This window comes from Tenrec ecaudatus, chromosome 1 (genome assembly GCF_050624435.1).
Source record: "Tenrec ecaudatus isolate mTenEca1 chromosome 1, mTenEca1.hap1, whole genome shotgun sequence".
Lineage (NCBI taxonomy): Eukaryota > Metazoa > Chordata > Mammalia > Afrosoricida > Tenrecidae > Tenrec > Tenrec ecaudatus.
Genome location: NC_134530.1, coordinates 259,351,028 through 259,366,308, shown reverse-complemented (window position 1 = coordinate 259,366,308; position 15,281 = coordinate 259,351,028).

Here is a 15,281-nt window from a genome sequence, read left to right as displayed (position 1 = left end):
AACTCATCAGTACCTCGCACTTCTACTCTTCCTGACCCTGGCCCTACAATCAAAGCCCCACAGTCTGATGCGGTCTGCCGGGCTCCAAGTTTGTCCTCTTTAAGGTAGTGGCATTTTCATGAGGACTTGTAAGGGCTTCTACAAGGAGACCTCCACTGGTGGAAACTTAAACCCGTTAGCAAGGAGTTGACCCCAGCGATGTCTCCAGTGTTTGAAATACCAGCAGTGTCCCATATGGTAAACAGGTTTCAAATGAAGACTAAGAACTAAGGTCTAGCAATCGACTTCTGAAGATCAGTCGATTGGAGCTATATGGATCACTACAGAACATTGTCTAACTTCCTTTGGAAACATTATCATATTGCAGGAGGATCGGTATATGAAACCAGGACGGATGAACCTATAGGGACAGTAAGTTGATCAAGGGTTCCTGAGGGTTACAGAGTGGGGGTGATGGGGCAAAGGTGAGCTGATATCAAGGAGTTCAGGAAATGAGAGAATGTTTTAAAATGGGTCGTGGGAGCAATTGTACACTACTTCTTGATGTTACTGAACTATGGAATGATATGATATCTGTATTAGCTCCCAATGAAGTGGCTTTAAAAAAAGTATTGGGGGAGGACATCATGTTTGGTGAAGTAGAGGGCCAGTGAGGGAATAGAAGACCCTGGGTATGATAGTTGGCACAATAGCCAAACTGTAATGTTGATCATGATAATGATGTACAGTGATGATTGGGGTGATATCTCATTCTTGTTTCAATTTGCATCTCTAAGTAGAGATCTCTCTCATATATTCAGAGTCATTCTCTGAGAATTCTCAATTCTTTTTCTGACATCTAATTGCCCATAGTTTCTGTTACAGTATTAAAAGTGAAGTTATGGTAAGGAAATTCAGCACAATTTGTCTAGCCTAGTCACAGAAGATCAGAAGGTCAAGGATAATGTTGAAATCGCTGAGTTCGACACAGAAAATATTCAAGAGCGGTTTTTATCTGAAAAATACTCAAAGGGTTGATGTAATAAATTACATAAATAGTACACTCATCCACTGGATATTGTAATGTGGGTATCAAAATTAACATGTCTTGGAACTTAGTTTTACTGATAGACCTAAACTTGATTTTCATTAAGAAGAGACATTGACATAATTGGCAACTATACACATATATAATTAATATTTTTATTTATAAAAGTGAAACCAGTAAAGGCTAATGTAATAAAGGCCTTTTGTTACAGATGCTACAAAAAGAAGAAAGAATAATGAAATTACCCTAAAAGAGTATTTTTTATTTATATACTAAGAAGTTGCCATATAAATAGCAAATTTATAAAATTTAACATTTTTAAACCTTGTGTTAGTCCGGGTTGACTAGAGAAACAAATTCACAGACATATGTGAATAAGAAAGAGCTTTATGTTAAAGAGTAATTCTAAATTAAGAAAACATCCCAGCCCAGTCCAGATCAAGTCCATATGTTTGATATTAGCCCATAAGTCTGATATTTGCCCATATGTTTGATAATAGTCCATAACTTCTACAGACTCACACAGCATACACAATGATGTCGAATGCAAGATGATCACAGGCCAGTGGGTGGAAAGTCTTGTAGATCCAGTGGCAGTGGAAGCATCTCAGTGCTGGCAGGGGTCTCTACGTGACTCCTCCATCGCCACAGCTCTAGTGTAGCTCCATGTGTCTTGTCATCAGGAAGACGAGGCAGAGAGAATGTCCCACCTTCAGGGAGGAATACAGGAGTACCCAGAATCCTCAGGAAGGCCATGCCCACACGTGGGCCTCATTGGCTATGCCTGATTGACAGGCTAGATTCCATCCCTTCGCAAGTTGACAGTAGATTATGTAACTGCCACAACCTTCCAAGAGTTTTATACAGTTCACCCTATATGAACATGCTCAAATGTTGCCTGTAAGAATTCACTTATGAAACCATATATCACCAGGGACTATAGTGACAGACTGAAAGATCAAGATAAAAACAAAAACTTTCTCCCAACGAAGCTTAATTAATTTTTTTCAAAGATAAGTCAATCCCATGCCTTATCTTCTATATAAGTTGTTCTGTTTTACAGTTAATAGAAAATACCAAATCAAAACAGAGAATTGAATTCGGTGGACAGAAATGAACAGACGTGTATGTGGGTTTATTTAAAAGGCTAATTTCAGTGACGATTTTGCAGAAATAAGAAGGAAAAACACTAAGTTCAGAAGAGAAAGATAATTTGTGTAGGGAGATTTATAAAACGTTGTCATATGCACACTAGTATATTGTCACTCCAGGATCCCACTCAGGGATCTCTGGAATTCACATCTTTTATCTGTGCTCGTCAAAATCATGGTAGAACTATTCCTCTACGGGACACAACAAGGGAGCCTTTGAACTCTGTGAAGGCCCTGAGAACAGAAATGAGTAGGTAAGAAGAGAAATTTCCATCTATTTTTTAAAACCATTTTATTGGGAGTTAATACTGATATCATATCACTCCATAGTTCAATCACATTAAGCAGTATTGTAAAATTGCTACCACAATCAATATCAAAACATTCTTTCCTTCTTTCTTGCCATCAGCATCCTGTTACTGCCCACCCTCACCCCACGCCCCATTGTACCCCCTAGAAATCCTTATTCTTCTTACTGTCCCTATAGGTTCATTAATCCTGGGTTGAATATACTGTCAAACAGAAAAACATGTAACAAAAATTCAAGAGGCCCATCCCCAATGACAAAAATCACCTGAGCTAAACCCCAATATGAACAAACAAAAGTAAATTCAGAAAATGGTGAAAACCAGGTCAGACCTAACATGCATCAGAGGGGGGAATCAACAGGCAAGTTCAAGTCAGGTTTATCATTTTGGTTGAGAAGTTTCCATCTTGACCCTGATCTGTACAAGTTAGCTGCTGTTGTACAGTGAAGTGGGAACGAATGTGTTTGGCAACCACTTGACCCACTGCCTCGTGCTTACGTAGTTTTGATGATAAATGATAAATGGAAATGCGGTAACTTGGGCCAAGGAGGGCACTAGGACCAAGGGTTCAACCTCCTCCGGAATGGAGGACTAAGTCTTGCCACCAAATTAGCCACTGACTCATCAGAGTGGCTAGCTAAAGGGGAGGAGATTCTAGAAGAGAAACAGAAGGAGTGTTAACTGTGATTCTATAAGCAGCTAGAGCAGTCAGGGCTGTAATTTTCCCATTAGCATTCCTCTTCTAAAATTCCCTTAAAATTTAGATGCCAGATGAAAACTGTTATTTCAGAACTTACATTTAGATCACTGATCTAACTGGCTTCTCCTTGGGGATATCTTGCAGGAAGTGAGCCTTGCCATCTGAAGCAGGGAACTGGCTAAGGCAACTGCACCCTGGTCCAGCCGTCACAAAGCAAGAGACCCGAGAACTAGAAAGGCGAGTTCACAGCCATTTATCTCTCCGCCCTTCAATTAACCCCACATGTGTTTAGCGGCCAGGTTGGCACAAAAAACTAACTATCACCCTGTAGCTTTGATGAATTCATGTATTAGCTCTAACATCTTCCTTGTATGATTATCATAATTTTCTACCTGTGTAGGAATTGTGTCATGTGAAAATAGAGATAATTTTATTTCCTTCCTTCTGATATAAATGACTGTTGCTTTTTCTGATCTAACTCATCTGGCTAGAATTCCTAGTGTAAAGTTGGTTGCCATGGAAAGCTGATATCCTTGACCTGTTGTTGATGTAGGGAGAACGTTTTCAGTTTTTTAATAAATCCCTTTCCCATGTTGGGGAATCCCCTCCTCTTCCTAGTACTCATTGTTTTTTTCTATCCTGAAAGGGTGGTGAGTTTTAGCTAATGCTTTTTTCTCCTTCAGTGGAGATGATCGGCTTTGTTTTCTGTTCCACAATTCTATTAGTGCTGACTATTACATTGATTGATGTTTTTATGTGGAATGATCTTGCTTTTTATTTTTTGATAAATACTCCAGGCTGTATTGTATAATCTCTTTCATGCACTCTTAGTTTCCTGGTGTTTTGTGGAGGATAAGTTGTATCTCATATAGTCATAAGGAATATTGGTCTGATTTTCTTTCTTTCTTTTTTTTTTGCTTCCATTGTCTTTATTTGACTTTGGTGTCAGGATAATGTTGGCTTCACAGAATGATTTGGAAATGTCCTCTCCCCTTCTGGTGTAGGGGAAAGTTTAAGAAGTATTGGTGTAATTTCTGTTATAAATGTCTGGGAGAATTCACCAGTGAAACTTTCTGGTCTGTACTACTCAGACAATCTCTTTGTTTATGAGAGGTCTGTTGAAAAATTTCTATTTCTTCTTTAGTCAGTGTAAGTAACTAATTGGTCTCTTTCTAGAAATTTGCCACTTCAAGCAATCTAATTGTTGGCAAGCAATTGTTCATAGTACTTTCTATGTATATGTATTTACATTTCTGAGGTATGTTGTAATATTCCCACTTTCATTTCTTATTTTGGTTATTTGCATATTTTCACTTTTATTTTTCTTTCTCAGTCTAGCTACAGGTTAGTCCATTTTGCTGATATTTTTCAACAACAATAACCAAATTTCTGAAACTGCTCCTGTGACACACCGCAGGTAGTGGTGGCGGTGGCGTACCTTATGTGGACTTCAGGAACTACTCCAGAAACTGGGGCAGGGGGAGCTGAGGTCGGCAGGCGTGCTGTCCGGGGTTACACACACTCTCCCACAGCGTTCACCCCGGCTCTCAGCCTCCAGCAAAACCACGCAGAAACATGTCACAGATAGGGCTACCAGCTGCTGCCAGCCCCTCAGAAAAGATAGGCGGAGGCTCAGAGATGGCTCTTAGACTTCTTCATGGAGTGAACGGCATTACATTTGCCACAGGTTCAGCACAAACCAGCTCTTGTACTCGGTTGAACCTAGAGAACGCAGGCTGTTCCAGCTGCCAGGTCAACGTGGAAACCTTTCCACAGAAGAAAAAGGACAGAATGTCCTCCCAGCCCCACTGGGACTCCGCCGGCTCACTCCAGGCTTGCTGGGTACACAGGTGACTTTAGGGAAGTTTAGCAAGCCGTGGGCTGATTGGAAAATGCCCAGACCAAGACCCTCAGGCCAGAACAAGCACTTTGTTGACCTTTATAAAGGTCAGACTGCTGGTTTTCTTGACACTGCCAACTCCACCGGGGCCGTGGTTGTCAAAGCACATCACACGCTGGTAGCCGTACTGCCGCACACCATGGCGCTCTTCGCAATGCCCACCACATCAGTAAATTCATCGAAAGCTGACCTTGATCTTTATCTGTCTCCATGGAGGGGAAGGCATAACCATGATCTGTCTACAAGAGGTGGTCTCAAGAAGAAAAAAAGTAGAACAAGTTCTGTTTATGTCAGAGTGGACTTGATCACCGTAGTTGATGGGAAATACAGATGGAAGCAAGAATTAATAAGTTAAATATAAATCTTAGCGTTAGGACGGGCATCCTGAGTAGAGATAAGTGGGTTGTAGTGACTATGAGCGCATGTTGTGTGTTCAGAAGCAAGGCTGCAGTGAGGGTGAGCAATCTGAAACACCTCAGATTCATCACACGTTTGATTAGGAATTTATTTTTGATCGTTGCCTGCTCAGAAACCCTCTACTGTTGCCAGTTTTTCGCCGTCCCCACATTCGGTGTGCAACCCGGCCAGCGGTCTCAGACCACAGAGTCAGAGCTCTGTGTTAGCACTAGTTTCTCCTTCCCTTATTTAAGTTTGATTTGCACTTCCTTTTCTAGTTTCACAAGATAATTGATTGGGGATATTTTATCTTTTTTAATGTAGACATTTACAGAAGTTCCTCTGAGCACTGTATTTGATAAGTTCTGTAAGTTTTAGTGTGCTGTGCTTTAGTTAATATTTATGTCTAAGTATTTTTTTTAATTTCTCTTATGATTTCTTCTCTGGCCCATGGGCTGTTTAATAGTAGTATGGTCTCTCTTACACATCTTTGTCAAGTTCCCCATTTTTCCTTATGTTGTTAGATTCTTTTTTCATTATGCTGTGGTCTCAGAAGATAGTATGTGTAATTTTAATATTTTAAACTTAATTAATATTTGTTTTGTGGCCTCATATATGATATATACTGAAGAGTAATCCATAGGGAACTAAAGAAAGGGTTCTTGGGGGTGTGGTATAGTGGGGAAGGGGAGGTAAAGGGGAACTGATGTCAAAGAATTGAAGAAGGACGAGAATATTTTGAAATTGTGGTAACATTGTATAATATGACTTGTTGTGATTGAACTATGGAATGATATAATATCTGTATTAGCTCCAAATAAAGTGGTTTTAGAGGGGAATAAAGCAAAAAAACCTCTTCTTATGTCCCTTATCAACATAATACGGACATTAAACATTCTGGTGAATTACTAAACACAAATAAAAATTCATTTTATTGCAAAAAACAAACAACAAAAATGTGTATTTTGTTATTGTTGAGTGAAATGATCTGTCTCTTGAATCTATTATATAATGTCCACAGTATTTTTTTAATCAAGCTTCTGTTTCATTGTTATTCATTATTTAAACTGTGTATCAAAATGTATAATAATTATTATAAAATGGTCTATTTCTCCCCTTAATTTTGTTTGCTTCATATATTTGGGGACTCTGTTGTGTGGTGAATAAACATGCCTATAATTGTTATATATTCTTGATTTGATCCTGTTATCAATATATAATATCTTTGTCTCTTCTAAGAGTTTTTGACTAAAAGTCTATTTTGTCTGCTCTTAATATTGCCATACTAACTCCTTTTAGGCGTATACTTTCCCATTCTTATACATTTTAAAGATAATTTTGGGGGGCTCTTTCAACTCATAACAATCCATACATCAGTTGTATGAAGCATATTTGTACATATGTTGCCATCATCATTTTCTGAACATTTACTTTCTTTTTGAGCCCTTGGTATCAGCTCCTCTTTTCCCTTTCTCCCCACTCCCACCTTCATGATCCATTGATAAATTATAAATTATTATTAATATCATATCTTATACTGACCACTGCCTCCTTTCAACCACATTTTTGTTTTTCATTCCCTTGGGGGTGGGGGGGATGCATTGGTCATTGCGATAGATTCCCCCTTCCTCCCCTCTTCTTCCCACCTTCCCCCTACCCTCCTAGTATCACTACTGCCAATTCTGTTCCTGACCTGGATTCCATGTGTCATAAGCTCTGTACCAATGTTCATGCTCCAGTCTCGCCAGAACTGAAAGGCAGAACTGGGGTCATGATAGTTGGGGGTGAGAAAGCCTCAAGGAACCAGCAGGATATTGTGTGTTTCACTGGTGTTATATTATGCCCTGGTTGACTCATCCCTTTGTTGCGACCCTTCTGTGAGGGGATATCCTATAGTCCACAGAGAGGTTTGGGGTCTCTGCTCCGTCCCCCGGCATTCTCAACAGTATGGCTTTTTATGGTTTGTTTGTTTTGGGTCTTCTTATGCCTGTTACACGTTCCGTGGACACCTCATGACCACACAGGCTGGTGTGCTTCTTCAAGGTGGGCTTGTTGCTTCTTTGCTAAATAGCCACTTGTTTAACTCCAAGCCTTTAAGACCCCAGACGCTATATCTTTTGATAGCTTGGCACCATCAGCTTTTATCATCACATCAATGGGAGCAAAGCCAAGCCACAAAGCCCCTGAGGAACCCCCAAAATAGACTTCAGGCTAGGAAGGGCAGTTCCCGGAACCCCTAGGATCAGCAGGGAAATAGTCATAAAGGTCAGCGGACAGACCTGGAATTATGTATACTTTTGTTTGTTTTATCTTTTTATTGGATCTTTTGTATTCTTTTTGTTTTGTCTATGTTGCTGTTATTTTGCCTATCTATATAAGAAGCAAGCCCAAGGAGAAACCAATGGGATTGATGGTTCCAGAGAGACATGGGGGGAGGAGGTTGGGAAGGGAGCGGTGAGCAAATTAATAACTATTGTTTATGTATTTGTCATTTACATCATATAAGAAACAAACAGTGGAGTTACAAGCCAAAATACAGCAGTGAGCTGCTTTTATCTTTGCCCATATATTTTCCTTTACTAGAGGTTTTTCTTTTTATGACTTTAGATTACTATTCAGAATCTCTTAATTTCCACAAGGAATCTCATTAGCATTTCTTGTAAGACAACTCTGCTATAGTTTTAGGTGCTTTCAAGTCGGTCCTGACTCATAGCAACCCAATGTACAACAAAATAAAACACCACTTGGTCCTGTGCCATTCAAACAATTGTTAGATTGGAGCCCAATGTTACAGCCACTGTGTCCATCCATCTCGGTCTTTCTCTCTGTCACTACCCTTCTGCTTCCCCAAGCATCAAGTCCTTTTCCAGGGACTGGTGTCTTCAGAGAATATGTCCAAAAAATATAAGTTGAAGACTCACCATTCTCACGTTGAAGGAACATTCTCTGCCAAGATAGATGTGTTTCTTCTTTTGGCCATCCTTGCAACTTTCAACATTCTTCACCAGCATCATAATTCAAATGCACCGATTCTTCATCTGTTTTCCCTATTCAATGCCCCACCTCCACACACATACATGGCTATTGAAAATACCATGCTATGGGTTAGGTGCACCTTATTTCTCAAAGTAGCATCCTTGCTCTTCGACATTTAAGAGATCTTGTGCAGCAGAGTTACCTAATGCAAAGCATTGTTTGATCTCTTGACTGCTGCTTTTATGAATATTGATTGTGGATCCAAGCAAGATGAGATACTTGACCACTTCAATCTTTTCTCTATTTATCATGATCCTTCCTGTTGGTCCAGGTGTAAGGATTTTTGTTTTCTTTACATTGAGCTGTGATCCATATTGAAGACTGTAATCCTTGATCTTCATCGAGTGCTTCAAGTCCTCCTCACGTTCAGCAAGCAAGGTTGTGTCACCTGCATAATGAAGGTTGTTAATAAGCCTCCCTCCAATTCTGCTGTCACAATCTTCTTCATGTAGTCCAGTTCCTCAGATTATTTGAACAGCACACAACTTAAAAATATATGGTGAGAAGATGCACGCCTTTCTGGATTTTAACTCATGAAGTTTTCCCTTGTTTTAGTCAAACGACTGCCTCTTGATCTAATGACAAGCCCCTCAGGAGCACGACGAAGTGTCCTGGAATTACCCTTCTTCTCAATACTATCCACAGGGCAAATCTAGTGGTAGCAAACTCCTTCAGACTTTACTTACCTGGGAATATTTTTTCTCCCTCATTTTAAAAGGAGTTTATCAACTAGAATTCTTGTTGCCAGGTTATGTTTTGTTGTTCTTTCAGCACTTTAAAATAAGTGATTCCACTCTCTCATTTTAGATGAGAAATCAACTGTTAATTTGATTGAAAAGTTCTTGGTGTGGCAAATCATTTTCCTCTTGTTTTCTGGATTCTGTCTTGGGCTTTCAACAGTTTGATTGCAATGTGTTACAGTATTGATAGCTTTGGCTTAATCTCACTTAAAATGTCTTTGAATTCTTTAATTCATGTGAAGATTTATGTTTTTCAAATTTGGGAAAATGCTGACAATTTTTTTCTTGAAATATTATTCTTGGGCCTTTTCCTTTCTGCTATCCTCTTGGACTCCAACGATATGTGTGTAGTCCTGCTTGAAGGCAGGCAGCATTCCCTAAGTCTCTATTTATTTTTCTTCATTCTTTTTTCTCTGCTACTCAGACTGGATAACTTTGATTGTCCTATCTTCACGTTCCCTGGCTCTTTCCCTATCTGCTGAAATCTGATGGGAAGCCACTTCTAAGAAATATTTTGTTTTAGTTACTATACTTTACAGCTTTGATATTTATGCTTGGTTCCTTTTCTATACGTTCAATATATTGATATTCTCTTTTTCATACATTGTCTTTCTGATTTTGTTTGGTTTATTCCCAGTGTTGCCTCATTTCTTTGATCGTGTTGAACATTTATTTTTATCTCGGTGTTAAGTCCATTTTCTGGAATGTGTGAGGCATTGCTCTTGTCATTTTATTTGTTCTCTGGTCAACACAATAAACCTGCAATTACCAGAGAAAAGAATAAGAAAGCGTATAACTGAAATAAATGAATTGGGAAAAAATGAACAAGGCAAGGCACAAAATGAACAGGGCTCTTTGAAATGATTAACAAAATTGACAAACCACTAGCAAATGTAAAGCAACGGAAAAGAGAGAAGATGCAAATATCAAGAGTAAGAAATGAAAGGGGTGATATCTCAACAAATTCTATGAAAAAGTTTTAAAAGCCACATTACTACAAAAGACTATACTCCAAATTTGAAAAGCTAGATGAAATGGACACTATCTACCCAAATGCAGCCTCAGGTAGAAAATCTTAACAAACCAATAACAAAAGAAGAAATAAATCAGGCAAGTAAAAGAATTCCAACCAAAATAACCCAGGTCAAAAAAAAAAATCCCAGGTCAAATGGCTACACTCAGAATTCTTCCAAGTATTCAGAGAGGAGTTGGCACCAAGTTTATACTAACTATTCCAGAATATAGGAAGAAAGTACAGCAAACTCCCGTACTCATTTTATTAAGCGAGCATACCCTGGTATCAAAACCAGGCAAAGACACTACTAGGATAAAAAACTAAAGAGCAATGTACCCCATGAACATAGATGCAAAATTCTCAATAAATTCCTGGCCACTAGTCTGTGTCTAACCCTCATTGTTTTCTTAAACAAGATTAAATTACTTTAGGTCTTTGATCTATCTGAGGTTAAAAGTTGTAAGATGTGTAATGGAATGTAATTTAATTCTAAAAGCTTCCCCATACTAATATTCCCCCTGTATCAATAATATTCTAATTTTTATACCAGTGGCTAGTTTAATGATACTATTAATAGAATTATTAACTGAAATTATTCCATGGTCCCATGGAAGTCACTTATTTTATCCCTAAGAAAGCTGATAATGATGCCACTAAAGTGGAATTTTATCTATATAGTGCATATATATCCTTATATCCATTTCTATATTTAAGGTATATATATATGAGTATATATGTTTATATGTGTATGGATATGTGTATATGCCTTATATGTGTATATATATGCCTTAAATAAATGGATGAATTTTGAGCTCACACTCAACTGTAACTTCTCACGGTGCAGCCCCACTCAGTATTTGCCTTCAAGAAAGGATCACTGGAGATATGGGTGTGATAGCAAAGTGTGGTGAGGAAATGAAGGGGTGTCTGGCTATCAGAAAGGATAGCATTTGGCATCTTAAAAGTTTGTCTGAGAACATTAAATGGGCACGAGCTGTCTCTTCAACAAATGGTGCGGGACAACTTGGGCTTACGTCTGAAGACGTATGAACTCAAGGTGGTCAAAGACCTAAATGAAAAGCCTAGAGCCATAAAGATTCTGAATGAGAAAACAGGAATAAACTTTTATTTGAGAAATTTGGCACTCTGCAAATTAAATGAGAAAATTAAATACAGTTCCATATGGAAAAAAAAGATATGTGTGTCATCTTGATATTAACAGAATTTAAAACGTTACAATGAACGCTCCATTCAAATCCCTTAAATTAGGTGTGCAAAGAGGACATTTAAGTTATAGTTTCATTTTCAGTGCATTTTATTCTAATGCCTATCATACTTCCTCAAATATAAGAAGCTCATGTACTCTTTTTAAAACAAGTTAAATATTTGAAAATAGCGGCTGATAAGCAGCAATCAGTTTCCTCCAATTTACTCAAAATGAATTTAACTATGTGCAGAAGAATGAAGTGAAGATCAGTGGTTAGGCCAGTGGGCTGTTTGTTTGTTTTAATTCATCTTTTCTGGCTCTTAATACACAGCAGCCAAAAAGACCACTGTGGTTCCGTTAATTGTTTCAAGTTAGAACCCAAAGGGGAAAGCCTAATTATTTACGCTTGGAAGCTCCCAACCTCCACTTGCAGGTGAGGAGGATGGTGTCAAGGAAGACAGTCCTATCCAAGTTGAATTAACCCGGGAATGCCAGACTTGTAATTAAAATGCTATCTCCCAACTAATAGGCCTGCACTCAGCAGTTGATTATCAAATATTCATTTAAATGGGTAACTAAATGACTTGTGTTTTAGGGGGAAAAACTTGGTCAGAATTGTGTTCTTGAGTTTGCCTTTTTAACCTCAATTCATCTCTGGCTCCTCTCTCTCACCTTATCTGGTCAATTGTGCCTATCTCATCTGCAGGCCATACTTGGTTTGGGGATCAAATGAGATAAACTTCTGTGGAGCTCTCTTCACTAGTTCAAGTACTTTGTAAGTGATAAGGGTTTTGATTTGTTGAACACTGTGCACCACTCATTGTGGGAAGCATCATTTTATTATCAGTGCACACTTAGAAGTCAGGGACAGCCATTGCTCTCCCTATATAGGCAAGGTAAAACATTGGTGACATAATTACCAATGGACTCTTGCATTTGATCCCAAAACTGAGCATTCAAGTGCTAGGATAAGCAACTCTCTGTCATACAAAGAAGGGCCTGGTGATGATGTCACCTAAGCGTCGGCCTGCTAATTGCAAGGTCCGTGGCTCAAACCACTCTGCTCGTGGAAGAAAGATGGGGCTGTCTGCTGCTGTGAGATACGTAGTCTCCGAAACCCAGAATGGGGTCACTATGGGGCAGAATGGACTTGATAGTGGGCTTGTTTGTTTGGTCATATAGAGACGGGATGGTGAAAGTCAGTAACTAAGATGCATATAGCTGGACAGTATTAGATGACATATTTATTTTAGCTCCCCTCTCTTTTAAGAATGAATTAGTGAGAAATTATTACATATAAAATAAGGGCTTTGATCCAATGATCTACATAAAACTCTCTCCCAGGGGGATGGACAACAGAAAAGTGGGTGAAGGAAGACATTGGTCAGTGTTCAATTGGGTGTATGTCTAGTAGGGGTTTTCTAATATACTTTTTTCTTGTTTGTGAATGTACTATTTAGAAAGATTGATTTGAATTTCAGTGAATTCAGCTTTCTATCTGTTTATAATAAATGTGAATTGAAAATTAAAATACTTCAAAGTGAAATGTCAGATAAGTCTACACAGAAAAAGCACACCAACCAGTGTAATCAAAGAATTGACAATGAAATCCAACATCTGAGAAGGAAACTGTATCAAAGATTAAATTCTGAGCACCTGGTTTGCAGTGAAAGCCCAAAACTCCTTTACAGATTCTAATGAATTCCCTAGATCCATTGACCAAGGATATGAATAGGTTTGACCCCAGATAGAGTGCATCAGAATGTAGCTCACTGAAGATATAGTTAGGGTAAATTTTAGTATCTGTTTTTTTCCTTTAAGATATTTACAACTTATTCTAGTTTTTAAAACATTCTGCTGTCTTTTGGATTCTGTGTTTTATGCTGCTGTGGTTGCTGTCTTTTTCCCTTTATTTACTTGAATGATTTTCTTTATATGAAACTCAGGATAGGTAAATCTATAGAGATAGAAACTAGATTAATAGTTTCTTAAGGTTATGAATGTTAATCTAGTTGCTGTGTCTACGGATTTACCTATCCTGAGTTTCATATAAAGAAAATCTCTCAAGTAAAACAACAACAAAAGCTACCACACAGACGGAAATAAAAAGAACTTCAATTCAAGAAGTAGCAGACTGTATTAAAAACTAGAGGAGCAGTTTCTCAGGGTTATGACACAGAGGCCTGATGGTGTAGTAGTTAAGCATGGTCGGCAGTTCAAAACCACAAGCAGCCCCGCAGGAGAAAGACTGGGCTTTCTACTCCCATAAACAGTTGCAATCTTGAAACCCACAGGGCCCACTATGAGTCAGCATTGCCTCAACAGTGGTGAGTCTTTAGGGTTCCGACAGGACCCCTGGTGGTGTACTGGTTGCATGTTGGGCTGCCAACTGCAAGGAAACCACTATCAGACACTGGATGGGAGAAAGATGAGGCTTTCTACTCCCTATAGGGTTACTGTCTCAGAAACCCACAGGGGCAGGCTGTTCCACCTATAGAATTGCTGTAAGATGTAATCAACTCGATAGCAATGATTGGAGTGAACTCTTGAACATACTTCAATATTAACTTGTTTGATGTGTGAATTATATGTCAATAAAACTTTTATAAAATGAAATTCATTCAGCTAAGGCTCCATCAATACACAGACCCTGATTTTAGAATACAGTCTTTTTAGCCTTTGTCTGGAGGAGACATAGAACTGGCTGTTTTTCCGTTTGTTTCACTTTGCAACATGTGTTCTTTGAAGATAAATATGCATAGAGTCTCTTACAGGGCAGTACTTTGATGTTTCTCAAGTCTGGGAATGTGTGTGTGGGGACTTCAACTCTGAAAACCCTTGTCATTGTCAGTTTACACTGTGACTACAATGGCATCACCCAACTGGTCACTTCCATCCTAGAGGTCCTACTCAGGCACAAAGAGACGTAGTGGCTAAAATAGCTTATTATTTGCATTCACCTCGTCATGCAAAAGATAAAGAGATCACTTCTAGGAGTGGATCAAAATGACAAGTAAGCCAGAAGATGGCGTCGAAGATTAGCAGTCACATTTCAGAACAAAGTAGACCTGTACAGTGTAGAACGTTTCCTACTCCGATGTATCAGGGGCAGATGCTCAGGGTTTGAGGGAGTGGATGAAGGAGGGAAATGTTGAAACTGACTCAACTTGGAGCAGAGCACGTGTGGCTGAAAGTGCAAAAAGCTCTAATGTACCAGTTTTTACCTTAGCAATCTGTGGTATGTTTATGAACATTTGTGGGGGGGGGCATTCACTTTTCACATGAAGGCCAGCATGGAGGCAATAATCTTTGCTTTGTTCACCGGTGTGCACCCCCCCCCCCGACACACACACACAAGTGCCTAGAACACTTCCTGACAAGGAGTGGGTGCGCAAAAAGTTTTTTTTTTTTTTTTAAGAAATGAATCCTTAAAAGGAAAAGAGAGGAAGAAAAACAGGTTGTGGCTAGAATATTCTTTGAATAAAACAATGTTATTTACTGCATAGTGTCTGATCATGGAAAACTTACTGGGCTGAAATAAAAAAACATGGCATCCTGTTGATTTCTGAGAAGGACTGTGAGTTTTAGGAAAAGCTTGCCGTTCTGCCTCACTGCCTGTTTTGTTCTACCAGAAACGACTTTCTTTGGGAAGAGAAATTGATGCACTATATGAGCACAACATACAAAGAAAGCCCGGGAAATAAGTGAGATCAAAAGTTCTGCAAAAATTGCAAGTTGACCTGGAATGGTGGTTGTCTGAAATCATATAGAAACCCATGATCTGACGGTGTCCCTGAAAAT